General features: G+C 46.1%; 1 protein-coding gene across 3 annotated transcripts in view; it reads right to left on the bottom strand.

Annotated features, from left to right (window-relative positions):
* GRIN2A (glutamate ionotropic receptor NMDA type subunit 2A) overlaps positions 1–27,435 on the bottom strand; it is a 596,378-nt gene that overhangs the window by 530,113 nt on the left and 38,830 nt on the right. For 2 of the 3 annotated variants that reach the window (XR_014840821.1, XM_085017620.1), the window contains 3 exons: positions 8,843–9,010; positions 5,673–5,723; positions 3,983–4,427 (listed from right to left, as the gene is read on the bottom strand). The gene's annotated coding sequence lies outside the window, so the exon portion shown is untranslated. The remainder of the gene's footprint in view (positions 1–3,982; positions 4,428–5,672; positions 5,724–8,842; positions 9,011–27,435) is intronic. The other variant, XR_014840820.1, reaches the window with a different exon arrangement.

The raw sequence follows: 27,435 nt of genomic DNA, 5'->3' as shown, positions 1-27,435 counted from the left end.
ATCCTTGTAATATCAATGCTGACCCTGAAATAGTCTTTGATAAAAACTATTGGTATGAAGAGCTGGAAGTTACTCATGACCAGACTTGCAGAAAGTTAGATCAAACAGGTGTGATGGTGACCTCTTTTGAACAGAGAAAGAAGACAGCCTTTCTTTGAAGGAACTATGTCCCTAAGACAGACCGAGACAGCAGGGGTTGCTCCAGGCTGCAAGCTCCCCAGTTTGGAGAATGACTTAGGCACCTAGAGCTCCACTAAACTCTGGATAGAAACTGTAATAACCATGGGATGTCACCATGACAATTTTATCCTGTGCCATGCTAAAAAGCTAAACCCACCATGCAGCTTTGGATGATGAGTAGGATTTTGCTACTTGAGACTTTCAGATGGAAAACCTTCAGAGCAGCTATGCTGACAAAGTCCATGTCCCCCTCTAAAAGGCCCCCTTGTCAACAATGTTCAGCAGTCAATTTTGCCAGTTGGTTTTATCACATTATTTACATCATTAAAGTAATTGAAATTACCTAGTCTGGTCTTCTGGAACAAATTGTTTCAGTTGTTCTCAATCCGATTGATTTATCTTCAAATGCTCAGCTTAAAAATGACCCCCAGGGTTGCCATTTGCTTTGAGCCACTTAAACACCGCTGTTAAAAACCAACCACCATGTCATATCTACGGGGGAGAACTAAAACAAGCCAACCACTGATTATGCATCTCTTTATGCTTCCATTCTCAAAGGAGATCGGTAAAGAATTATAGCATTTTGAAGCTGAAAGACCCTTAGAGACTATCGTGTATGCTGTATTTTCTTCTTTCAAGTAAGTTTAAGGAACTCTGCCTACCTGAGTAACTTTAAGGTGAATTCTTACTAAAAATTTGAGATGTCTTACAGCTAAAAAAAGTTATTAGTCCAGCAATAGTCCCAAAGAAATTAATATAGAAAACCACTCCACATAATAGCTGCTACCATCCTGCAGAACTATTATTTCTTTTCTTTTTTTTTTTTCTTTCTTGGCTTTTTTAGGGCTGCACCTGCAGCATATGGAGGTTCCCAGACTAGGGGTCGAATCAGAGCTGTAGCTGCCAGTCTACACCACAGCCACAGCAACACAGGATCCTTACCCCACTGAACAAGGTCAGGGATCAAACCTGCATCTTCATGGATGCTAGTCAGATTCGTTTCTGCTGAGCCGCAACGGGAACTCCTGGAACTATTATTTCTTTGAATGTTTTTTGAGAATTAGTGACCTGGCCGAACACCTTTATTTTGCCTATGAGGAAAATGAGACTCAAATGGAACTTTAGAACTAGGAGAGACAAAATGCTAAAGGTAAAATTTGGAGCAGGAACCAGAATTTTTGCTTTGTCTATTTTGTAAAATTGTGTATGTGTGAAATTGTGTGTGTATGTCTGTGTGTGTGTGTGTGTTTGCATCCCACAAGATTACTGGGATTCCAAAACAGTATGATAGCATTCTGAGAGACAAGGATAGAGTAAAAAAGTAATTTAGGGTTGTGGAGTAACCTAAACTCCAGACAAGCCACTACCTTTGGGTATCATTTTTGTCACTGGTCACCTACCATCACCATCCCTCCAAATTCCATCCTGTGGGTTCCGACACTTGAGCTAACCATGGTCCCAGCCTTCTTGACCTTGTCTTAAATGTCCTGTGCCAAGGCAGCCATCACTAACCAATTCTTTAATTATCTCAAAGGTTAGCTAGACCTTCACAAGCTTGCTCAGTTCCAGGTATTTTGAGTAGCTCCACCTACGGATTAAAGTTGGCTCCAATTTGCCATTTCTAACTTAGCAAGTTCTGATGGATTCCTGATTTTGAGCACGACCTGATTCTAACTGCCTATATTACCTTTACTTTCTCTTGGATCCTAATCTCCGTGTTATCTGATGACCCTATGACTTTCTCCTCTTGAGACCCGTTTCCTTATTTGTAAAAGAAAGGCACAGACTAGCCAAAATGACCTCAATGCTGCCTTCTTCATTTGATGTTCTATGATCCTGTGACTCTTCTTGAAGGTCTTAACTCTGGAATCAACCAAGGCACTAGTAACCCTTCCTTAATATCTTAACCAAAAAGGCTAAAAATCCCTCTCTGCTCCCATAACCCATTAAGGTATCAACAGACCTAATCAAAGGGCAAAGTTTTTTCTAAACAAATCTACTACTAATCTTGACAACTAAAATGAAGACGGTAGTGTAAGATCCCATTCCTTGCTGATCTTCGCCCAAAGCTCATCTTCACCCAGAGTCCTCCCTTATATCAGAGAGATGCCTAAGAGGCACCAAGGTTATACACTGAGAAAGGACAAGAAGTCAGGAGTCCTACAATCTGCCGTTTGGGTCAAAGTCATTAACCTCTCCAGGCTTCAGTTTCTTCATCAGTAACAGGAGAGTAAAATCACTCTACCTCCCCCAGCGCTTACTAAAGGTTGTGAATGGATATGTCTTAATGTGAATCCCTCCAAGAGCAGTAAAGGTTCCATACCAATTCCAGTGTGGGGCAAGTGGGAGGAGTTCCCACACCACCAAGAAACTCTTGGACACCAGATGGGTGTTCTACCATTCCACCCAATTCTGGCACCATCTACCTGGAGACGGCACTAGACTCCACAGGTTAAAGACTCAGTCCCACAGGACTGCTCTTGGCTTCAGAGGCCAAGGACAAGTCCAGGTTGTTATCTGTGCTTCAGACCTACTGGCTAGAAATCAGGTTCTCATGACCCCCTCCCTTGGGTCTGGGTCATGATGCTAGCGCAGCTCATGAAACTCGGGAAACTAGTTTACTGACTATATTACCAGTTAATTACTGGGAATATTTAAAAGATACGAATCAACAGCCAGATGAAGCCCCACAGAGGGCAAGGTATGGAGAAAAGGTATGGAGTTTCATGCCCTCTCTAGGCACTCGGCTCTTCCCACAACTCCACATGTTCACCAACCTCGTAGCTGTCCCTTTGGGTTTTAGGGAAGCTTCGTTACATAGACATGAGTGAATGAATCATTGGCCATTGGGGATTGAATTCAATCTCCAGGCCCTCTGCCCTCCTCTGATGTCCAAAGCTCTAATCACACGGTTGGCTCCATTGGCAGGCAACCAGCCCCATCCTTAGGTGCTTTCCAAAAGTCACCTCATTAACATAACAAAAGACACCTTTATGCTCTCATCACTTAGGAAATTCCAAGGGTTTTACCAGCTCTGTGCCAGAAACAACTAAGACCAAACATATTTTTCTTATTATAAATCACAATATCACAAGCAGACCCTGAGATAGGAGCTAGATAGAACCTTGGTTTCTTTGGGAGGTGGTCCAGGAAGGACAAGAGGAAGTGGGAGTGGAAGAAGCCAGTCAAGAGTGTGTTAAGGGGAGCAACTGGGTGCAACTAAGTCCCAATCTAGCTGAAGACTGACTAAGAGACTGTGAAGAACACATCCCAGAATTATCCCACTTGGTGGCAAGGAATCAGGGGACTTATCCACCCCCTCACCCTTCACTGGTTGAAGGTCACTCCTGGGGCATTAACTCCCCATCCTTCCAGCCTTCTCTGTGCACAGAAAAATGTAGGAAGCCATCCAAATGAATTTTCTACAAGTGACCTTGTACACAGGGTGGGCCAAGTAGATGGGAGCCGGGCACTGACCACGCAGGCTAATCAACCAGGAAGACATGGATCAAGTGAAGGCACCAAAGTGTATGGGGCTGAAGAAAGATGGCCAGGCCTCCCCTGAGAAATGAGTCTGGGCCCTTACTACTCAGGCTTTAGACAGGAAGAAGCTGAACATGTGCGTCACCTTTTATCAGCCAGTCACCCTGCCTGCAAGGAAATATGGCTCCATCAGTGTTTACAAAGCTGCCCAACCAAATCAGCAAGTCCCCCTCTAAGAGGATGAGCAGGGAGGAGTCCCTGAGGTGGCCTCACTGGCCACACTCCTATACCCCTAGCAAGCCCCCAGTCTCATACTCACTGACATCAGGCAGCTTCTGAGCCCCGAGGAAAGCACGCTGCTCCTTCTGGAAATGCTTCCCTGATGGGCTCGGGCTTCACTGTGTAGAGACCTGGGCCGCCCTCAGCTCTCTTGCTCGGCGGTGGCTGGGTCAGAGCCATCCCTCAGGACAGTGCTTTGAAAGCCCCGCAGCCAGACCACGTGAGGCCAATTTCCCAAGGCCAGGAGAACTCAAAAGTCTCATCATTCACAGCACAACGAGAGAGGCTCGGTCAACTACAACTCTGTCTGTTGCATGGTCTGCGCTTAGGGAGAAGACTTCTCTGGGAAACATCTGGATGCCGAAGAGAGAGGTCATATTTCCTTGTGCCCAGGATCATCAAAGCATGCCATCATGAAGCAGCAGGGGGCCCAGGGAGGGCACCAAACTTCCAGCATAGCTCTCTGAACAAGAGGACACTGAGGCCTTGGAGACAAGAAGAAGGGCACCGAAGGTCACACAGTTACCAAGGGTCACACAAAGCCTTTTTTTTTTTTTTAGGACTGCATCTGCAGCATATGGAAGTTCCCAGGCAATGGGCTGAATTGGAGCTTCAGCCACCAGCCTACGACACAGCCACAGCAACGCAGATCCCAGCTGCATCTGTGACCTATGCTGCAGCTAATGGCAATGTTTATGCCATTGAGTGAGGCCAGGGATCGAACTTGCATCCTCATGAATATTAGTGGGGTTCTTAACCCACTGAGCCACAATGGTACCTCTCACACATAGCCTCTTACTAGATTCTTCTTGTCACAAGCCCAGCCCTTTCTCTATCCATGAACCCTGTTGGGTGTGAATTCCAGTAGAGGCTTCCAGATGGAAAATCACTACAAATTATTCCTGGAGGGTGGGAAGATAGTCCCTGGGTACCCCTTATATCTGCATCATAACTGGTCAGGTCCAAAGGCATCTAGGTGCCCTGGACCCTTTGAGTTGGGAGTTGGGGTTGAGGGTAAAGAGTTGAATGAAAGATGACCCAGTTACTGAGTTCTGCCATCCAGGAAATTACTCAAGGCTTCAACTGTCGGAATTAGAGCCCTTCGTGGTCATAAAACAGGGACTATCTCACAGTCAAGCACTGACTCTGCCCAAGGACACCACTAGCAATAGGCAGAGCTAGGACCTGAACAATCTGTGTCTGGCTCCAGAATCTGCACTTTCAACAAATACATTATCTGCCCAAGTCACTAGTTTGCTAGGCATCGTTAGATAGGTCCCTTACCCTCTCTGAGGTTTTTACTTCTCCTCTCTTAAGCTATAAGCATGCCATATCAGCAATTGCTAGTGTTAAAATTTACCATAACCCCTTCTGTGAGCCACCTCTCACACATAACCCAGATAGAGGGAGCAGTGAAAAGTGATGTGCTCTCGGGTTAAAAGTGGGAAGAGAATAGGGGTCTGGTGCTCACCCTCAGTTTCTCCTTAATCCTTTCCCAACCCAACCCCACCCACACCATAGCTCCTGACAGAACACTCAGACTCTGATGAACACTTTCTGAAAATGTGGTCCAACCCCTGCAATGAATAGAAGGAAACCAAAGACCCATCAAGAGCAGAGGAATAGACAGAATCACTCAACAGTAAAGGACTGAGCAAAGATTAGAATCCAAGACTCAAGAGCCAGCTAGGCTTAAAAAATAGAATCTGAACCCTGGCTCTGAAACTTACCAGCCGCATAGGGTTAGGTCCCTCAGCCTCTCTGTGCCTTGGTTTCCTCATCTACAAAATGTGGATAATAATAGTACTTAAGTATGGGAAGTGTAAAGAGTAAGTTGAGACAACACACTTAAAGCACTTAGCATGGTGCCCAGCCACAGGAAAGGTTTGACAAATGCCTGTTATTAGCGTGCTTATTATCACTGAATAGGGACCTTTGGGACTAAAGAAGAGGTTCCCCTAATGTGTTCTGTCCCCTGACATTCTGACATCTTCCGGGGCTGTGTGCTCTGGGAGGGGTGGCCCACGGGGTGGAGGAGGCAGCCATTGGCCGCCCTGCCCTCCGGCTCAGCGCGTCCCAGATGGTGCCCAGCGGGGAGCTGGCCGGCATCGCGCTGGCAGATCCTCCCCTCCCTGCACAGTTCACCGAGCCACGTGGGGCCCAGGAGCCTCGGGCTGCAGCCTGCTCTGCCAAAGAGGGAGGCTGCCCAGCCCAGAGTGATGGAAGCCAGGCTTGGCAAGCCCCAGGGAGCGGCCTATGCCTCCAGCCTCCAGAGAAGGTCCAGGTGAGGCGTTTGTTCAGCAGCCTCCCAGAACTCCTCTGCACACCCCCCAATCCAGCTTCTCTGAGAGGGAGAGGGAGGGGTTTCCTCAGAAGCCAGTCCCCACCCCACAGGACCGGAGTCCAGGCCTTGCTTAACCCTTTTGCAGAGAGAAAACAATCACGCAGCAGATGGAGAAAGACCCCTTGCTGAACACATGCAAAATCAGTTTCTTCATCTGAAAAAAATGGAGACTTCATGGAGTCATTCTGGAGATGAAATGATACATTGCATATGGTGACTGGAATAGCATATGCCATACGGAAATGTTCAGGAAATGTTCACCACTGTCAGTGTTTGTATTACATTCACATGTGTATCAATATGATAGCACAATGGGAAAAAGCACAGGCTGGGAACCCTCTCCCTGGGCCCAAATCCTGGCTGTACTCCTTCTTATTTGTGCAGCCTTGGGTAAGTTGCTCAATGCCTAAAGCCTCAGTTTCCTCATCTAGGAAATGGGGATGATGCTGGTGCCTCCCTGCCTATCAAGACTGCTGAGAAGATTAAATCAGGTGATGCACATGAGCTGGTACACAACGGACCAATACGTAGAGGCCATTACTACCATGAATGAGCATTAGTGTTGCTGCCCAAGGTCACACAGACAGCCAGGACTGGAACAGGTGCTTCCTGACACCCCCACTCCAACACTCACTGCTGCCTCTCACCCAATTAAAATTCCTGGCTCTGCCCTCTAAGAGTCACTGTTCCTAAAAAAGAACTCCATTTTTACTGGGAAATCACAAAATAAATTGTCGCCAAGTCCAGCGGTCAGATCTAAATTGCATAAAGAACATTCCTCTTCATTAGCAAAGCCGCCCAAGGATCCAGGCTATGGGCAGAGGAGGAAAGACTGACGTTCACCAACCAGACCCAGGTGCCAAGAGACCTGGCAGGAACCACACGTCTGTGCCTGCCCTCTGTTGCGCGAGTGTGGGCAAGTCACTCTGCCTGCCTGAGCCTCAAGCCTCAGTTTCTTTCCTTGTCTGCAACACCACGGTTGTGTGAGAATTAAATTAGGGAAAGCAGCTGGCACATATGGAGTCCTTCATAGATGGTGGGTATCACACTTCCCAGCTTTCTTTCTTAAGTGAAGTTATTTGTGGGGTTTGGGGCTTTGTTGGGGGTTTGGGGGGTGGGCCATTGTCTGTTTGGAATTTTGTTTTGCTCATAGGAAGAAAGTGAAAGATTTTGGTGACTTCTACCTATGGATGTGTTTCTGCTGCCGTGGCAGGGGGTGGAGGTAGGGGGCAGACCCTGGCAGACAGCTGCATCTCTTCCCACCTGAAGAGATGGACCAGGTCAGGCAGAGTGTACCTCAGGGGCCAAGGGCACCAGCATGCTGGAGAGGGGTCCTCTCCTTTGCTTCTCATTGGAGTTGTTACTTTAACTATGTCCCATACCTGCCCAGTCTGGGCACAGAAGCACATATGCTCATACATGAACACACCTACTCATTGTTCCCTTTTATTCATTTTTTAAACAAAAGGTAACATACATGCACACCCCCAAACAAATCAAGTCCTGCGGTGTAACATAATCCCCCCCTCATTTACCTCCCTCTACTGTCCCTTTCTCCCTCCCTCTCTTCTCTGTCCCCATCTGCATAGCTTCCCTCCCTGGAAGCAACCACTATTGCCACTTCCCCACCAAGAGGTTGAGCTTATGAACCCTTGAAATGAGGTGGACCTTTTTTATTCCCATGACCAATATAGCACAGCAGAGGGGTTGCTAAGTGACTTCTGAGGCTAGATCATGAAAGTGGAATGTAATTCCATCTTCTTCTCTTGGGAAATTCATTCTTGGAACCCAGCCACCATGCTGTGAGGAAGCCCAAGCCTCCAAGGGAGAGCCTGACATGGAGAGGAACCAAGGCCCACAGCCTAGAGCCCACAGCTCTGCAGGATTCCCTGCCAACAAGCACACCAACCTGCCAGCTAGGTGCATGAAGTCATCTCGAAAGTGGATCTTCCATCCCCAGCTGAGCTGCCCCAGCAGAGACAAGCATGACTGCTGAGCCCTGCCCCAGCTGCAGATTCCTCAGCAAACTAAATACTGTCATTTTAAGCCACTAATATTTGGGGCAGTATGTTACACAGCAATAGATAACTAATACACTGCATTTTTTACAAGCCTCCCAAATGGTTCTTGATGATCAGAAGCTGACACTTTGGAATAACTGCCTTTTGTGAACTCGGAAGGCACCTAAGTGAGCCATCCTTGTCCACCACAGGGCATACTGGTGCTAATAAGCACCAAAGCCACCTTAGCAGGGAGACCTCAAGAATCCCTTCCTCTACCATGTGGTTGATGAGCAAAACCTGTGCCTCTTTTGCACACACACACACACACACACTTCTGCATCACCATTTCCCAAGAATGCCCGGAGCTCTCCCCACTTCTGGGCAAGCAAAGCTAATTTTCCATCCATATTTGCAGACATATTTGTTACCTAAGTAAGAAGCAGCTTCAAAAAATCTTGGATCAACAATACAAGTCCAAGAACTGCCATGCCAGTGGTCACAGGATACAGGATACAGAGCTCTTGGGACTGCTCAGACTCGGTCACAGACTCACCAAGGGACTGGCTCAAAGGAGTGTGTGGCCACCGCCACTCTCAGAACAGGAAGCCAAAGGCTGGGCAGGGCACCATGATTAAGCACGAGGGCTTGGGTTAGAATCCTGGTGCTGGGTCCTGTGTATCTTCAGGCAAGTTGCTTAACCTTTCTGAGCTTCAGTGTTCCACTATGCAAAATGAGAAAAAGAATAGCTTCCTCATTAGATTGCTACAAAGACAGTGCCTAAGAATTACACAGCACAGGGAGGAACTTAGTACATACTCAGTAAATAGCAAGAGTTACCGTTTTTTAACATGTCATTACAATATGCTACCCAGGTAGTAAAGAGGCAGCCTGGGGAGGTGGGGAGGCCCTGGGCTGGAAGTCATGAGACCTCAGTTCTCGTGTTGGTTTTGCTGCTCTCCTACTCAGATACCTGAGCCAAGGTGATTAACGATGCTGGACCTTAGCTGAGAAATAAGATGGAGGGACCAGGAAACGATTTCTAAGCTCCCTTTACACTCTAGCTTCCTCCCCCTCTGGACTGCTGAGAGCGTCCTATTGAGGAATACACTAGACTCCCTACTAGCAATAGATGGCAGAAACAATCTCAAAAACTGTTAAGCCAAAATTAGGAGGAATGGAGTTCCCATTGTAGCTTAACAGGTTAAGAACCTCACTAGTATCCATGAGGATGTGGGTTCAATCCCTGGCCATGCTCAGAGGGTTAAGGATCTGGCATTGCTGCAAGCTGCGGTGTAGGTCACAGCTGCAGCTCAGATCTGGCATTGCTGTGGCTGTGGCACAGGCCAGCAGCTGCAGCTCCAATTCAACCCCTAGCCTGGGAACTTCCATATGCTGCAGGTGTGGCCCTAAAAAGAAAGTAAATAAATAAAAGCCAAAATGGGGAGGAATGGTCCACTCAGAGAAGCCCAAAATGGGCTTAAGAGTCAAACCTCAGGGACATAGTCAGATCCCAAGAACAGGTGGAACCTGGATTCGTGTGTCTCTCTCCCTCCCATCTGCTCGCTATGTGTAGGTAGGAATGCCACCTTCCTCCACAATCAGAGAGCATTCATAGCAAGGCTCCCTGCTTCCAGTTTGGATGTAAACCTACAGGAAAGAATGACAACCCTGCCTTCCCAAGCTCAAACATACCAGGGCAGCCTGGGTCCCTAGCCAATGCCTTGGCCAATCAATCAACCATGGCTTTGGGGGGGGGGTCCTGCTGGAACATGGCAGCTCTCCTAGGAACCATATGCCACCTACCTAGCCAGTAGACACATCTGAATTTGTGACTCCTGCAGTACACCCTGAAAAGGAGCTCTTATATCGTCCTTGCCACTCCCACTCTCACCTCACACAATCCTTATAACGACCTCACAATGGAAATCAAACTGACAGCTTGAAATCAGATATAACACAGGACACAGGGGCTCAGAGAAGCTGGGTGCCATAGACAAAGGCACAGAGCCTGTCCATGACAGAGGCAAAACTTACTCAGGACCAGGTACCTGAACTCCCAGTGTTCTTTCCCGAGATGCACTATGTAATTTGCCTGAGTTTTCCGGAATCATGAATGAAGACCCAGGAATGGAACAGGTGGTCAATCCCACAGGTCCATTACCCTGGAAGCTGTGGAGCCTTCCTGGAAGATTGCTTTCTGGGTCTGATGTCTACATGCCTATAAACAGCAGAGTCAGGGACTCTTGAGCCCAGAGAAGGAAAGGCCTGAGCTTCCTAGCACCCTTCCCACCTGCTAAGCATGGAAGAAAAGGAAGCAGAAGGAAACCCTGGAGATGCCCAGAGTAGCACCAAGCTCTGACAGCAGAACAGATTTAATCATTGCAGACACTACTCCAGTGCCTCGCTGCAGACTTCTCCCTGTGCATCATGGGGAATGCACTTCCCAGCTGCCATCTAGCATCCCCAAAGGAGGCAGAGTTGGAGTCCCTACCTTTCCTCTTCGTTTGCAGCCTCTCTTTCAGCTCTTTTAAGACTGCACGGTGGTTAAGCTTGTTGGCTTGCGAGCTGGTCTGCTTGGCGATTGGGCTTTGGCAAGTTATTTTACTTATGTGCTGCATTTTCATCATTTATATAGTGGGATTGATAAAAAGAGCATTTATGACACGGGTTTATTATGAGAATTAAATAAGACAGTATGAATAAAATGCTGAGTACCATGCCGGGCACATGGAAAGTGTAGTTATTACTATGCTTACACAGGTGTGGGAGGGTGGCTAGAAACTACAGAGGGGAGTATTTTTTTTTTAATCACATTGTTTCACATTACAAAAGCAATGCAACCACAAAGGAAAGGCAAATACAGAAGTTGGAACCTTCAGCAGAACAATCCACCTGGTCTGCTCAACAACTCAATGTGATGGGTACATTATGCTCCATTCAAAGAGCATTAGGACACATGACAACAACCAAGGAGGCTCCCTTGCAGTGCAGTGGGTTAAGGATCCACAGGTGCCACTGCAGCAGCTCGGGTCACTGCTGTGGTGTGGGTTTGATCCCTGGCCTGGGAACTTCTTCATGCCAAGTGAGCAGGGGCCATGGGAGTGGGGGTCAGGGGAGGGAACCACCAAAAATAAAAACAGAAAGAGACATGACAACCAGACGTACTGTATGGTCCTTAATTGGATTCAGACTCAGATAATCTGTTGTTTTTAAAAAAAAAATGTTTTTAAAGGACAGTCGGAGAAATTTGCATATGCATTTGTACAGGCGGACCTGGGAGATATTGCTGATTCAGTTCCACCGAAATAAAGCGAATGAATATCACAATAAAGCAAGTCACACTCATTTTTTTTGGTTTTCTAGTGCATATAAAAATTATGTTTACACTATACTATAGTCTATTAAGCGTACAATAGAATTATGTCCAAAAAAAAAGTACATACCTTAACTAAAAAAATACTTTATTGCTAAAATATGCTAACTATTACCTGAGCTTCAGAAAGATCACAGATCGCAGGTCACTGTAACAAATATAATAATAATGAAAAAGCCTGAAATGTTTCGAAAATTACCACAATGTGACACAGAGACACAAACTGACCAAATGCTGTTAGAGAAATGGAAACCACAGGCTTGCTTGATGCAGGGGCGGGGCGGGGGGGAGCTGCAAACCTTCAATCTGTTAAAAAAAAAAAATTTCAGTATCTGTGAAGCACAATAAAATGAAGTGCTATGAAACAAATTAGGCCTGTATTAGATAACATGAAAGAACTATTCCTAATTCTGTCAGCTGCAATCATGATATTGCGGTTAAGAAGGAAGAAGAAATTTTTTTAGGGGGTTCCCACTGTGGCTCAGTGGAAACAAACCCGACTAGTATGCATGAGGACACAGGTTCACTCCCTGGCCTCACTCAATGGGTTAAGGATCCAGTGTTGCCTCAAGCTGCGGCATAGGTCACAGATGCAGCTCAGATCCAGCATTGCTAAGGCTGTGGTGTAGGCCACCAGTTGTAGCTCTGACTGGACCACTAGCCTGGGACATTCCATATGTTGCAGGTGCAGCCCTAAAAAGCAAAAAACAGACACTGAAATATCTAGGGTTAAAAGATGATCTCAGGAACTTTAAAATATTCTACCCCTCAAAAAAGATTAAACACATAGGACAAAATGTTAACAATCATTAAATCTAAGTGATGAGTTTATAGGTGTTCATGATCCTAGCCTATTTTTGTGTATGTTGAGAAATTTTCATAATAAACAAAACATGCTTACTGTAAAAAATGAAAAGCTACATATACTGAAGAAAATAAAAATAACCACCCAGACCCACTACCTAGGAAAAAAAAAGAATCATCAAAAATGTTCTGATGTAGCTCCATCCTGTTTTCATCTCTGTTTAAAATCACTCCAATCAGAAATTCCCATTGTGGAGCAGCGGAAACAAATCCGACTAGGAACCATGAGGTTGCAGGTTTGATCCCTGGCCTCGATTAGTGGATTAAGGATCCGCCGTTGCTATGAGCTGTGGTGTAGGTCGAAGACACAGCTCGGATCTGGCATTGCTGTGGCTGTGGCGTAGGCCGGGAGCAAAGACCCCTAGCCTGGGAACCTCCATATGCCGCAGGAGCAGCCCTCCGGGGGGGGGGGGGTAATCACTGCAATCACAAAGCATATGAAATTCTGCAGTCTGCTTTTTTTTTAATCATTTCCTCCTGTTAACATGTCTTTGCAAATATCCTTTTTAATGGCTGCAGAATATTACTTTGAGGGGATGAACCAGAAAACCTTTATGTCCCTCCACCACAGAGTTGCAATTATAATAAAAATGATGGTGATGAAGAGGAGGGCTAACATTCCTTGAACACTTACTATGTGCATGGAGCTTTAACATACGTATTGTGTTTTCATCTTTGCAACCTGTGAAGTAGTTATCATTAACTCTATTTCACAGCAAAAGAAACTGACACAGAGAAGTTGCAGGACTTACTCTGGGTCACACAGCTAGGAAGTAGCAGAGCCCAGACTCAGGCTCAGAGGTACAAATACAAGCTCATTCATTTAGTCACTCACCAGACATGGATAGGGCAACTGCCCAGGGTCAGAGCTGGCTTATGGCCAGACTGTGAGTACAGTCTGCTGCAGGACCACTAACAATTTAAATTTGTCAGACTAGAGGTCATGAGAGCTGCGACTCCTGGGGCCTGAGTCTTAGACGCCTGCGTTCCTTCTCCACAGCAGATGAATAAGCCAAATGTCAGACTTTTAGTCAACTCTTCCTGCCCAGAGAAGAAGGGATCCCTGGCAGCCAGAGAGAGGGTGGGGGTGGAGGGTAGTTTATTATTGATAATTAATGACACCAAAAACCTTTTAATATTTATATTATTTATTCTTAGCCCTGCCTGCCTGCACTGGCACTAACAGTTTGTTGTTAATGAGACTGGGAGCCTTTTTAAATCAACTTAATTGACATTTTTATGGTGTTCACCAGGCCCTGAACACAGAATTTCAGCCTGGGAGCTGAATGTGAGCTATGGGGCCCGGTGGAGCCTGGTGCAAAGGGAGGTCACTGAGAAGCAGCCAGAGGAGGAAGGAGCCTGATGTTCCTCCAGCTGGATCTGGGAATTCTGTCCTGGGCCCCTTCCTGATCCTACACTCGGTTCCCAGCCTAAAAAGATCACTGGAGGTTCTCCCCACCCAGCCTTGGAGGCTCCACCTAGCTCTGCAACCTTAAGTAAGGGAGTTTAACTGCTCGGATCCTCAGTTTCCCTGTCTGCAAAAGGGAAATAATAATAACAATAGTCCCTTCCTCACACGGTTGTTTTGTTACGAGAGTTCTGTGGGTTAATTTATGTAAAGCCCTTGAAACTACACCTACAATATTTTGCTACTATTAGGATTGTTATTCATAAAATGGATTGTATAACATTTACGCAGTGGATTTTAACACTATCTGCTAAAGATGCTGGATTAGCTCCCACAAGAATTTTTCATCCCCAACCTATCCATCTCAGTAATGACTATGTGACTTGTTTTGGCCACCCATACACAGATGGAATTGACACGTGTCACTTCCCGCCAGATTTATAGACAACGCATTTTTCTCTATGTCTTTTCTTTCCCTCTGCCACGAGGCTGGCAAGGGCCCAAAGAGAGTTTCTTCCATCTGCCAGGTCCCAGAGGGAAGATGACATGGAGCAGAGCCACTGCCAACCCACAACGGACATGCAATGTGAGAAGGAAATAGACCTTTCTGCTTGGAGGCTGCTGAGCTCTGAGGGTTGTCTGTTACTGCAACAAAGCCTAGCCCATCGTGACTAACACAGGATGTTGCCTTTATACTCTCTCGGTCCAATGGGAGGACAGGATAAACAGAGAAGAGCAGTTATGGTAGAGGGCAGAGGGGCCGTGGAGCCCAAAGAGGGACACCCAATCCAGTCAGGAAGGACTGAAAACCTTGCTTGCCATTGGGGCGGGGAGGGGGAAAGGATCACACAACAGAATGATAGGTAGTGATTGCTTACTCTGCTCCAGGTCACCTGACTCTAGCAACCCACCTTAGGAATTTATTTATTTATTTTTTAATTGTAACTCAAAATGACTGAAAGACTTAAATATTAGACAAGACATCATCGAACTCCTGAAAGAGAACACAGGCACAACATTCTCTGATATCAACCTTACAAATGTTTTCTCAGGTCCGTCTCCCAAAGCAACAGAAATTAAAGCAAAAATAAACCAGTGGGACCTAGTCAAACTGACAAGCTTTTGCACAGCAAAGGAAACCAAAAAGAAAACAAAAAGACAACTTACAAACGGGAGAAAATAGTTTCAAATAATGCAACTGACAAGGAATTTAAATCATGACCACCCATCTGGGCTTTAGATCCAGTACACTGTTTTTTTTTTCTTTAATACGAACAATTTTTATTAAAACTCAGCTTATCTCTAAGAAGTTACTGAAAAGATTCTGACAGACAATTACACTAAAAATCTCACTTCTAACAAGTAAATGATTTTTATTTTTTCTATTATAGTTGGTCTACAGTGTTATGTCAATTTTCTACTATATAGCAAAGTGACCCAATCTCTCTCTCTCTCTCTCTCTCTCTCTCTCTCTCTCTCTCACACACACACACACACACACACACACATGTATTCTTTTTCTTACATTATCCTCCATCATGCTCCATCACAAGTGACTATAGTTCCCAGGGCTACAGAGCAGTCATTACACTGGTAGTCTTTATGTGTTTTCTCAACCTTGGAAATAGTCCTAGGAAGCAGTTTTCATTGTTATTTATTACAATGACTCCTATTTTTATAAATAGGGACTGAAACTTTCAAAGTTTACGTTAAACTTGCCCCAAGTCCCAGATGAAAGGAGTTGGACCCATTCAACGGGATTTCCACCAGAGTACACCAGCTCCTTATAGGTCTTCCCCTTCCAGCTGCATCTGAATCACTAAGAACACAAGGGGAGTGGACTCATTAAAATGAAGATTTAATGATCTGCCATGGTAAGCAGAATTCCCACATGTCCCCATGATCTCTACTCACCTCCCCCCCACCCTGGTGTTTTGCCCTGTATAATCCCCCCTCTTGAGTGCGACTAGGGTTTGCAACTTGTTCTAACCAAAAGAATATGCTATCTATAATTGCATGTCTTCATGTTATCTACAAAGCAAGGAAGGAAGGCTAAAGCTGTAACTGATGAAGATGCAGCATTGGTAGGAATGTAAATTGATATAACCACTATGGAAAAAAGTATGGAAACACCTCAGAAAACTAAACATAGAACTACCATATGACCCAGCAATCCTACTTCTGGGCATACATCCAGACAAAACTTTCATTCAAAAAGACACATGCACCCCTAAGTTCATCGCAGCACTATTCACAATAGCCAAGACATGGAAACAACGTAAATGCCCACTGACAGACAAATGGATTGGGAAGATGTGGTACATATATACAATGGAATACTACTCAGCCATAAAAAAGGACAAAATAATGCCCTTTGCAGCAACATGGATGGAACTTGAGACTCTCATACTGAGTGAAGTAAGTCAGAAAGAGAAAGACAAATACCATATGATATCACTTACCTGTAGAGTCTAAAATATGGTGCAAATGATCTATCTACAAAATAGAAAAGATCATGGACATGGAGGACAGACTTGTGTTTGCCAGGAGGAGGGGGAGGGGGAGGGGGAGGGATGGGATGGATTGGGAGTCTAGGGTAGTAGAAGAAAACCGTTGCATTTGGAGTAGATGGGCAATGGGATCCTACTGCATAGCACAGCAAACAATATATCTATAGCACAGGAAACAATATATCTAATCACTTGTGATGGAACATGATGGAGGATAATATGAGAAAAAGAATGTGTGTGTGTGACTGGGTCACTTTGCTGTACAGCAGAAATTGGCAGAAGATTGTAAATCAATTATAGCAAAAAATTTTTTAAATAAATAAATATAAAAATGGGGTTGGCAGGGAAGATGCTGCAGTCACTCACATTAGCCAAGATGAAGGCTGTTGGATCACTTTTGTGGTTGGGACAATGTTCCTGTTTTATCTGTATTCAGACATGACGGCAGAGTGATCTCAACACATCACAGCCAAGGGTGGCCTTGTCTGGTGTTGGTCGTCTGTGAAATCATTTCTGCTCCACAGGAGAATACCAGGCCAGCTCCTAGCTTTTCTCTTTCTCAGAAAGATTCAAAGAGAAGAACAGAGGAAGGTAAATCTGGAGAGGGAGGCAAGAGCCCGTTGTCAAAGAGCTTATGCTTTAGGACCTGGCCTCGTGGAGGCTGGCAGAGACCAGCACTAGCTGGTTGGCAGTTTCTCACTCCAGCCTGGGATGGGGCAAGAGAAGGGCTCTCTCCCTTCTTCCCCTTCTTCCCACTTCTAGGAGCTGGCATCACTTAGGACTCAACTAGGGAATCACAACCACCTTGTTGCCCAAAGTCAATAGCAACCTTCCTTGGGAATTTACATCATGACCACCCTTCTGGGCTGTAGATCTCCCCTCCCCCACACCTGCAACTAGCTCTTTATTGATTCCTTCCTTCCTTCTCAATGTCCATCTCTCCCAGAAACCCTTCCCCAGAACCCTTTCAATACTGAAAAGTGCTACATGATAGAAGGGGGCTAGTGGTCTCGATACTCATTGGGCTTGAAAGACAAAGGCCTATTCCAATGAGAAGAGAGAAAAGACCCCCAGGGGTGATTGAGGGCTGAGAGACATTGCCCCCTGGGGGTGACGAAGACTCTTGAGGATACTGGGAAGCCTCAGAAACTCAGCCAGAAGTACCTGCCCACCAGGGAGGGGGGCCAAGTGAACTAGATTGAGGAACTGCCGACCAGTGGACTTCATGAATTGAAAGATAAGAAATCAGTTGAAAGGGAAAACTTTGTACATTCTTCTGGGCTAATGATTATTTAGTCTTAAAGATTATTATTTTGGCCCTCCCTTGAATGCAGAGTTGATTTAATTACATTCAAGAATCATGGTGGTTACAGGGTCAACTTCCTGGTACATACAAGTTCAGGTCATGCTCTTAAAAGTTAAGACCTTCACCTGAGGACTGGGCCTCTCAACATACTGTTAACAAGCTCCTTTTCTGCTTATTGACCCCAGGTCAGCTTCTGTTAAGAACTCCAATGGGTGTACCCATGATGGAATAAAATTTATGTTTCGAGGCAGGACAAGAAAATTTAAGCCTACATACTCCCTGCCCATATTGGGCCCCCCTTAACATGCAATGTGCATCTGTATTATACATTAACCAGGCCTCTTCAAGGCAAGAATGTCTGCTCGACTGACAATAAAGTTCAAGGTCACCCTTCTTCAGGTCCCAGCAATGTAATGCCTTAGAAGATAACATTTCTTCCCCAATCGTGTAAAGGATCACGGTGACTTGCTGCTCAATTTATGTGTTTATCTGGAACTGTGTATCTTTGGTGAACTTTACGTAAAATGTTTGTGTGTCATTTTGATATACGTTCCTTTGTCTCAAAAATGTATATACCTGTGTAAACTTATATAACAACTTCTAACAAGTAGAACAGTCTTCAGAATTTTCTGAGACTCTCTCCCAGGTTATAACCCTTGGATTGACCCAAATAAATTCCTCTATTTCTTCTTTAGATCAACTATTGATTAATTTCATTGTCAATACCCACAATCCACTGACTCAGAGATAGTAATTATTAACTCCGGTGTTCAAATTTCCAAATCTTTTTCTGGTCATGTATGAATATTTTTCATAAAAATGCAATCTTTTTTTTTACATAATGCTGTATAACCTACCATAATTTATTAGAGCAATTCACCATTTGAAGTATTCAGCTTTTCCTAGTAATTCTCTATTTTTAAACAATATGGTCTTTACAACTAATCTTTGTTTCCAGCACTTAGAGCAGAATATTTGAATGATAACGGATTATAAAGGAAAGCTGTGGCATGGGTTGATCCCTGGGCAGAGAACTTCCCCCTCCCCACCTTCTATGCTGCAGGCGTGACCAAAAAAAAAAAAGCAAAGAAAACAAAAGAAAAGAAACCACGTTCCTCTCTACCCCTCGGTTCTTTAAGGCATACGAAGTATTAATGGCTAATAACCAGGGTTTTGAGTATTTACTATGTGTCAGGAATGGTTCTAAATTCTTAATATGTATTATCTCATTTAATCCTCACCAAAACCCAGGGAGGGTGGTGAGAGGTGGGTCATTCTCCCCACTTTCCAGATGGAGAAGCTGAGACAGGAGGGTCCGACACTTGCCCAAGGTCACACACCTGTGAGTAGCAGAGTCAGGATTCAAGCCTGGATACTGTGACAAAAGGCTCTTGGTGTACTGCAGCGGGAAGAATCTACATCTCTTGTGGATGCTCAGAGATATCCACCTAGGAACAGCTCTTAGGCAGCCCTGACCCCCCCCCCCCACCCACATTTGCTTCAGGTAAGGTCTGAGGGTATCCTCCTCTAAATTTCTTACTATCTCTGAGAGTCCCTTCCTTTCCCCTCTTCTGGACTAACTCAGGAACAGAGATAGCCAATTCTAGGCATATGTGCCACCTTGCCCTTATCTAAAAACCCTTTTCAAAAAAAAAAAAAAAAAGAAAGAAAGAAAATGGAGTTCCTGACGTGGCACAGTGGAAACGAATCTGAGTAGGAAAGATGAGGTTTCGGGTTTGATCCCTGGCCTCCCTCAGTGGGTTAAGGATCTGCGTTGCCTTGAGCTGTGGTGTAGGTTGCAGACGAGGCTCAGATCTGGGGATCTGGCATTGCTGTGGCTCTGGTGTAGGCCAGCAGCTGTAGCTCCAATTAGACCCCTAGCCTGGGAACCTCCATTGGCCATGGGTGTGGCCCTAAAAATCAAAAAAAAATAAATAAATAAATATAAAATAAAATAACCTGTTGCAGACATTACTAATCAACCCTGCTCTCTTTTTTTGATGGGTCTCAACTGATCCTCAGAATCTTTCTTAACAGAGTATTCCAAGCACCCCCTATCAATCCATCAGAGTTGACATGTGAGATAAAGCCTCTTTGTCATCTCTACTCTAGCCTATGAGTTCTTTCAGAACAGGAACTGTACATTATTCAACTCTTTAATTAAAAAATTAAAAATAATATCAGCAACAACAGTTAACATTCTGCATACTTTTAACATGCTTCAGGCACTGGGCTCAGTGGTTTATATGTACTCTCTCCTTTAATCCTTACAAGGGAGATATTTATAATACTCATTTCTCAGGTGAGGAAAATCAGGCATGGAGAGCCTAAGGAATGCATAAAAATGTATACTGCTACTAAATGGGGGAGACAAGATTGCAAACTATGGACTTTGACTGACAACACACTGGGAACCACCACATCACATGTCCCCGCCCCTTCCAATCTGTATCTCCAGACTCCATACAGTGCAGGGCATGTGGTACCTACAGCATCTCATAAACGCAGGAATGCACGCATCTATGAGCGAATGGACTCAAGGTCTGGCTCCAAGGTAGAGGGCAAGGTGGGATCAGGCTCTGAGGTGGCCAGGCTGTGGGAGATGTTTCTGACTCAGACGCAGCTCCCAAACCGGGCAGGAAGAACTGCCTCCTTGCTTCTCCGCCCGTGATTCAAACCTTACAAGATTATAATTATCCTGCTCGCCCCGCCCACGGCCCTACTTCTCCAAGGAGCCACCGCTCACGGCCTGGGGGCTCCAGAGGAGAGGGGGCGGTTGGGGGTTGGCAGAAGGGGGTTCTCTTAGTAAGAGAGACGGAAGAAGGTGCAGGAGGAGGCTGCTGCAGTCTTGGGGTGGGGCAGGGAAGCCGTAAAGGGAAGAAGTCCTAGGTCACCACGGATCCTCTGGCATCCTCAGTTGATCCGGGAGGTGGGGCACAGGCAGCGTGCGAAGCATGCGCCCTGAGAGCCCAGAGCCAGTGGGCGTGGCCCTGCAGTGCTCCTGAGAAGCGGTGGCATCTCAGACGCTCATTTCCTCTGCCCGGGCCTCCGTTGCCCCATCCTGAAAGTGCCAGAGGAGCTAGATCATCTCAGGTCCTCTGAGCCAAATGTTCTCTAACTGGCACATTTCTTGTTGTAAAGGAAACAAGTTTGCATCACCCTCCATCCACCCCCACCCTCTCTCTCTCAGCTTGGATCCAGCTGGCACTTGGGTGCAAACTTCCTCTGCCCCTCAGCATCCTTTTCAGCACTCAGTGCTTATGTCAAAGTTACCTAGACCATTAGTCATTTTCAATCCCTCCCCCACCAGGCACTTACAAGTTGCCCGGAAGGTCCAGCACCAGATGTTACTCGGGCATGTGCTGTAAGATCAATAAATCATTCCTATGCATCCTCACCTTCGTCTGCGGCCTTCACGGCCATCCTACGGAAGGCACCCTGTACATGCTGGTGGGGGATCCCACGGACTTTGCAATCAAAGCTGCGTTTGGAACCTGGTTCCCACACTTACCACCTGTGTGGCTTTGGGTTAATCTCCAGTCCCAGAGCCTCTGTCCAAGGGGAACTGGACAGGTACAGAGGAAACAGTACTTATACTGTTACTTCTATATCACTTTCCCAAGTGCTAAGACCTGTTTCCTACTCAAGACAGGGCAGAGAGGCAAAGGGCTCCCAAGGAACAACATCTAGTGAAACTTCGAGGTGCTCCCTTGAACACCTGAGCTCACAGTGTGTTAGAAAGAGGTGAATATGCTCCTGCATGAAGGGAGGGGGGCAGCTGATGTATTATGGTTGGAAGCCCTGTTCCACCTCCTGCTTGAAATGTCTGCCTCTCTGAGCCTCAGTCTCCTCACCTGTACCATGGGTGTTAAGAGAACCTGGCACAGGAGCAGTTTAGAACTGAGATGAGGTAAGCACCTAGCAGGGGACCTGGTGTAGAGTAAGTAACTAATGCCAGCTGGAACTCTCATTAAAGGGGAGATATTAGCATCTGGGCCCCCCAGTGGAGCAAATAATCAGGCCACATTTGATGTTCCCAGCCTGTGTAAGTGGATTAAGAGATCAGGAAAGGGGAGATGGGTCCTGTTGGGAGCATTGGTCTAGGCTGACATGAACCGGAAGGGGCTGGCTGCCAAGAATCCAGAGATTTTCCAGCATTTCCATCTGACCACAGCCAGTTGCTCTGCATCTCCTTTCAGGCTAAAACCAAGGGAAACAGGAAGAAACTACAGCAAGAGACATGGGCGGTGGACATAAGGGACAATTTCCTGACTGCAGTGGAAGGCATGGAATTGCAGGACGAGGGCAGTGAAGCATCATGTCAGCCTCATTTCTGAAGTAAGTCCTTCATCCCTTCTAGCTTTGGTGGCAGCTGTGTGTCTAGATCCCATGCATCTGACACTGTCCCTCCTAGTCTCCCAAGTCCCCCACGTTTCTGCCTCGGGGCTTTTTGCAGAACTACAGACGCTCATGCACTTGTGTCTCTGTGCACAGGGCAGCCTGGAATTGCAGAGGAGTTACACCCTGAGGCAACCATCGACCATCATGGATCAATGCCCAGGATCCTGTGCTCTGGAGGGACAATTTGGAAATATCTTCTAGTCGCTTCTCAGAGGGTCCCAGAGGCCGAGGTGCCCATAGTTCAATAACAAACACACTTTTCATTGGCTTCCTCCCTCCCAGGGCAGCCCCCCTCCCTCCCTCCTGCCTCCTGGGGTCCCCTCCCAAACAAAACACCTGCACCCACATCCTCATCTCCAGCTGTGCTTTCAGAGGCGCTTCAACTGGGACATAAGTCTATAATGACATCACCACTGTACTTGCTCCAGGACACCCGAGCTGACCTCTCCCCTGGACCAACTTGATCCTGTTCTGCCCATCATCTGTGGGGCATCTTCACAGTCGATCCGATCGCATCCCATCCCACCAACACAGTGAGTTTGTGAGCTTGCTCCCCATTCCATTCCAAGATGCTTCCAGACGAAGACAACTTACTGATCACCAGAGGGTCTGGTGGCTCAAGACACCCCTTATTTTATTTTGGTTGTGATCAACATTATCAACAATATGTGGGCTCCAGTGGCCTCTGTGTTGACATTTTGCTTTTCCAGAAAGTAATACAGTGCTCTATAGAAAAAATAGAGTTGAGAATTAACTTGATTACCTAATTCTTAACTATTCCCTGTGGGTTCAGTAAAGGAATTGTTACATGAATCATCACACACTCAACAGACTACTGTGTAGCCATTTGTGATTTTTAAATATTTCATTATAATAACAATTTTTTGCTGAGTACTTAGTATATATCACACACTGGGATAAAAGCTTTTATATGGATTTCCTCATTTAATCTCCACAATAACCCTATAATATAGGTACAGGTATTATTATCATTATTATTGTTAGTCCCATTTTACAATGAAGAAATTGAGTCTTTTATAAAATCAACTAATGCTCACAATGTAATCCTGAGGTAAAGAGGTGGATATAATATAAAATGATTTATTCACTAGATTTCAATTATGTTTAAATATATACGTGAAGGGGGAAAAAGACTAAAAAGATACTGTATTAAAATGTTAGCCATTGTTGCCTCTGGACAATGGGATTATGGCAACATGCATTTCCTCTGTGTATAACTTGCTTGGTGATTATGGGCAATGCCTGCCTTCAGGTTGGGTTTTTGAGGCTCTCTCTCCTCTTCCATGAGATGCAGGTTGCATCTCCACAGCTCCATCTTCTCATCCAGAAAAAAACCGAGGCCAGAACCCAGGGGCCCCAAGGGCCCTCCTGGATGAAATATCCCAGGATTCTACTTACAGTGTCAAGAGAGGAAACTGCCAGGGACCAAGGCCCAGCATATGAGAGGCTGCAGCAACTCTGCCGGTTCAGATCACTGAAAGGACTCACAAGACCCCAACAAAGCAAGAGTCCTAAAAGAGCTGGTTTCAGGCCAAGGATGCAGGAAAGAAACTCAGATACAGATACAGAAAGGAAACTCAGAGCAACTCGAGGAAGTTGGGCAGCTTGCTAAGGGCAGCTTGCTAAGGGCCCTTCTTGGTCACACAGAACTAGCCTGGTCTCCAGACCATGAACCACGCAAGTGTGTGTGGGAGATCTCAGTGTCAAGGACGCCGAGGCGTGAGTTTCCATGAGACATTTGTTCATTTGGTTTCCCTCTGGTCACACAGCCAGGGCTGGGCTGAGTAACCACCATAATAACTGAAACCAGGTGCACACCATTCATCTATGTTTTTCCAATAAACTGCAGTGAGTTGGTACACGACACCTCCGGGCGGTTTTGGACTTCAGACAGCACGCTTTAAATCACTGATTAATACAGCCCATCCCTTCTCTGCCAAGTCCACGGTGCCAGTGTCCCTTGAGATAAGCACAGTTACACAAACCAGCGGCAAGTTGGCCTTAAACGTACAGAGGCCAAGTGAAGATAAGCCATCCTGGGCCGCCTGAAGTCACACCCAGCCATGCTCCAGATGAGAACAACACCAGGTGTGTAAGAAACCTCCTGGTCACGGAGGAAGCATTCCCATATGTCCTCCTGGAGCCTGAGCCCAGACTAGAGGGGCTCTTTCAGTCCCACTGATCCTCTGATCCTGGAAAACTGGGAGCGAGGGAGGTGAGGATAGAGACGGAATTCTCCTGCCTCCTTACCACCCCCTATAAAAGCCCTCTGCCAACACCCCCTAGTTTGGCAGATAGAGAAAGTCTGGGATGGAGGGGGAACCGACCAACCTGACTTCCACCCTCCTTCAATAAATATTTAACTATACCCCATGTGTCAAGAGCTGTGCCAGACGCTATAGAGTCCATGGGACTAGCTAGAGGCTGTCCTTATTTACACAAAGTATACAGTTTAGCAGAGGAGACAGATAACAATGAGAATTCAAATAAATATACAATTTAAAATCCATAATGTGGGAAAGGAATAGGTTGTCATGAAAGAGAATAAAGTTGGTTGGAACCTGCAAGAGATGAGGGCCAAAACGGAGTGATGCTCTTTAAGGGACTAAAGCCCTGACACAAATGAAGAGTGAAAGGAAGGGCATGCTAGGTTAAGGGAACAGCATGTGCAAAGGACCTGAGGAGGGAATGCTTGGTAAGTTGAAAGAATAAGACAAAAGGCTGGTGTGCTGCTGGTGGGAATGTAAACTGGTACAGCCACTATGGAGAACAGTTTGGAGATACCTTAGAAATCTATACATAGAACTTCCATATGACCCGGCAATCCCACTCTTGGGCATCTATCCGGACAAAGCTCTACTTAAAAGAGACACATGCACCCGCATGTTCATTGCAGCCCTATTCACAATAGCCAGGACATGGAAACAATCCAAATGTCCATCGACAGATGATTGGATTCGGAAGATGTGGTATATATACACAATGGAATACTACTCAGCCATAAAAAAGGATGACATAATGCCATTTGCAGCAACATGGATGGAACTAGAGAATCTCATACTGAGTGAAATGAGCCAGAAAGACAAAGACAAATACCATATGATATCACTTATAACTGGAATCTAATATCCAGCACAAAGGAACATCTCCTCAGAAAAGAAAATCATGGACTTGGAGAAGAGACTTGTGGTTGCCTGATGGGAGGGGGAGGGAGTGGGAGGGATCGGGAGCTTGGGCTTATCAGACACAACCTAGAATAGATTTATAAGGAGATCCTGCTGAATAGCATTGAGAACTATGTCTAGATACTCATGTTGCAACAGAAGAAAGGGTGGGGGAAAAAACTGTAACTGCAATGTATACATCTAAGGATGACCTGACCCCTTTGCTGTACAGTGGGAAAATAATAAAAAAAAAAAAAAAAAAAAGGCTGGTGTGGCTCGAAGGCATCAGGCAGAAAGGAGAGTGGTGGGAGATGAGGAAGAAATGATGAAAATGCTGTTCCCATTGTGGCACAGTGGAAACGAAACTGACCAGGAACCATGAGGTTGAGGGTTCGATACCTGCCCTCGATCAGTGGGTTAAGGATCTGGCACTGCTGTGAGCTCTGGTGTAGGTTGCAGACACTGCTCAGATCCTGTGTTGCTGTGGCTGTGGTGCAGGCCAGCAGCTGTAGCTCTGATGTGACCCCTAGGCTGGGAACTTCCATATGCTGTGGGTGCAGTCTTAAAAAGAAAAAAAAAAATGCTGGACCCTGCAGTCACAGAGAGGTGTCTGGATTTTATTCCAGGTGTGATGACATCATGAATTGGTTCCCCTAAAGCAGAGCCAGAGACAAAGGTTTAGTGTAGGTGGTTTACATGGGAGATGACGTCAAGAAATACGAACGCGCTTGTAGGAAGATCTGGGAGGGAAAGCCTTAGAGGTGTTCACCATCAAGATGACCACTTTGGGTCCAGGACCCCTGAGAGGCAAGCAGGGAGCCTCCAGGAAATTTCCTCTTGAAAGAGTGAGGGAGCACATTTATCCACCAGCTCCTTTCCTCACTGGTTGATGGTTGTTCCCTCAGCTTTTTACTCTGCACTTTTGCACAGGTGGAGCAGGTTCTGGCAACACCTGAGAAGGCTGCAGAGAAGAAAGAAGATGCTGGACACACTCTTGAGGTGAGGAGCTGTGAGCAAGTGAGTCTCAGCTCAGAGGAAGACCATGGGGATGAGATGCAGGCATCGGGGAACTCTGCCACCTAAAGGAGTCTCCGAAAGCCTTAAAGCAGGAGAGGCCCATCTGGTGTGCAGGTAAGATGGTGTCGCCTAGCTGTGCACACCAAAGAACAAGGAGAATCTTATGTGCATTAAGCACCTACTGTGTGCACCAATCTGGGACCTTTATATACATTGTATTTATCTCTTCCCAGTAAGAATGATTATTCCCATCCTATAGATGTGGAAACTTAGGCTCAGGTGTGAGCAAACTAACTTGCAGGACGGCTCACAGGAAGCGATGGAACTGGGAGCCCCTAGCAGCCCCCACTTCTCCTGTCTGAGGCTGTAGCGAGACTGTGGTCCCTGCCACTGTACTCTTGTTTGGGGGGGCTTCACTCCCCACGGATTCTCTCCAGATCAGGTGGCACCATGGAGCCAGCTCTCGAGAGCCCCCAGGCTCTGCGTTTTGACTTCCTCCCCCTGCAGGTGTTTGCCTCCCCCACACGCAGAACTGTGCCACCACAAAGACTAATTATAAATGCCGGGTATTTATAGTGAGTTTCTCTACCCAGTGCTTCCAGCACCTCGAGGGAACTATTTACAGAATCCTCCCCACACCTCAGAGAGAAAGGCAGAGCCTAGGAGGGGAAACCGAGGTGAAGAGAGGGGCTGATGTCTCCCGGAGCAAGGACCCTCAGCCGAGGGTGTCCTCTAATGAAGCTCTGGGGTGTGGCCAGAAAGCGGCTGTCAGGAGAGGGGAGAGAGAGAACTCATGGCTGCACACTTGCCTGCAGTCACAGACTGGGCCATTTCCAAGCATCAGCCCATTTCTTCTGAGTCTCGATATTCTCATCTGTAAAACGGGACTGTGATTAAACTGCCCCCAGGGCTTGTGAGAGTTCAATGAGCTCAAGCAGGTAAAGGGCAGACTTGGAAAGGAGTAAACCTCAATAAATGCTACCTATTTCTTTTCATTCTTTCCTCCTTTCTTTCTTTCTTTTTAGGGCTGCACCTGCAGCATATGGAAGTTCCCAGGCCAGGGGTCGAATCAGAGCTACAGC

This window comes from Sus scrofa, chromosome 3 (genome assembly GCF_054392235.1).
Source record: "Sus scrofa isolate SSC_HxYL_T2T_F1_AM1 chromosome 3, Sscrofa_HxYL_maternal_Yorkshire_Landrace_v2.0, whole genome shotgun sequence".
NCBI lineage: Eukaryota > Metazoa > Chordata > Mammalia > Artiodactyla > Suidae > Sus > Sus scrofa.
This window is presented reverse-complemented; position numbering and strand designations above follow the sequence as displayed.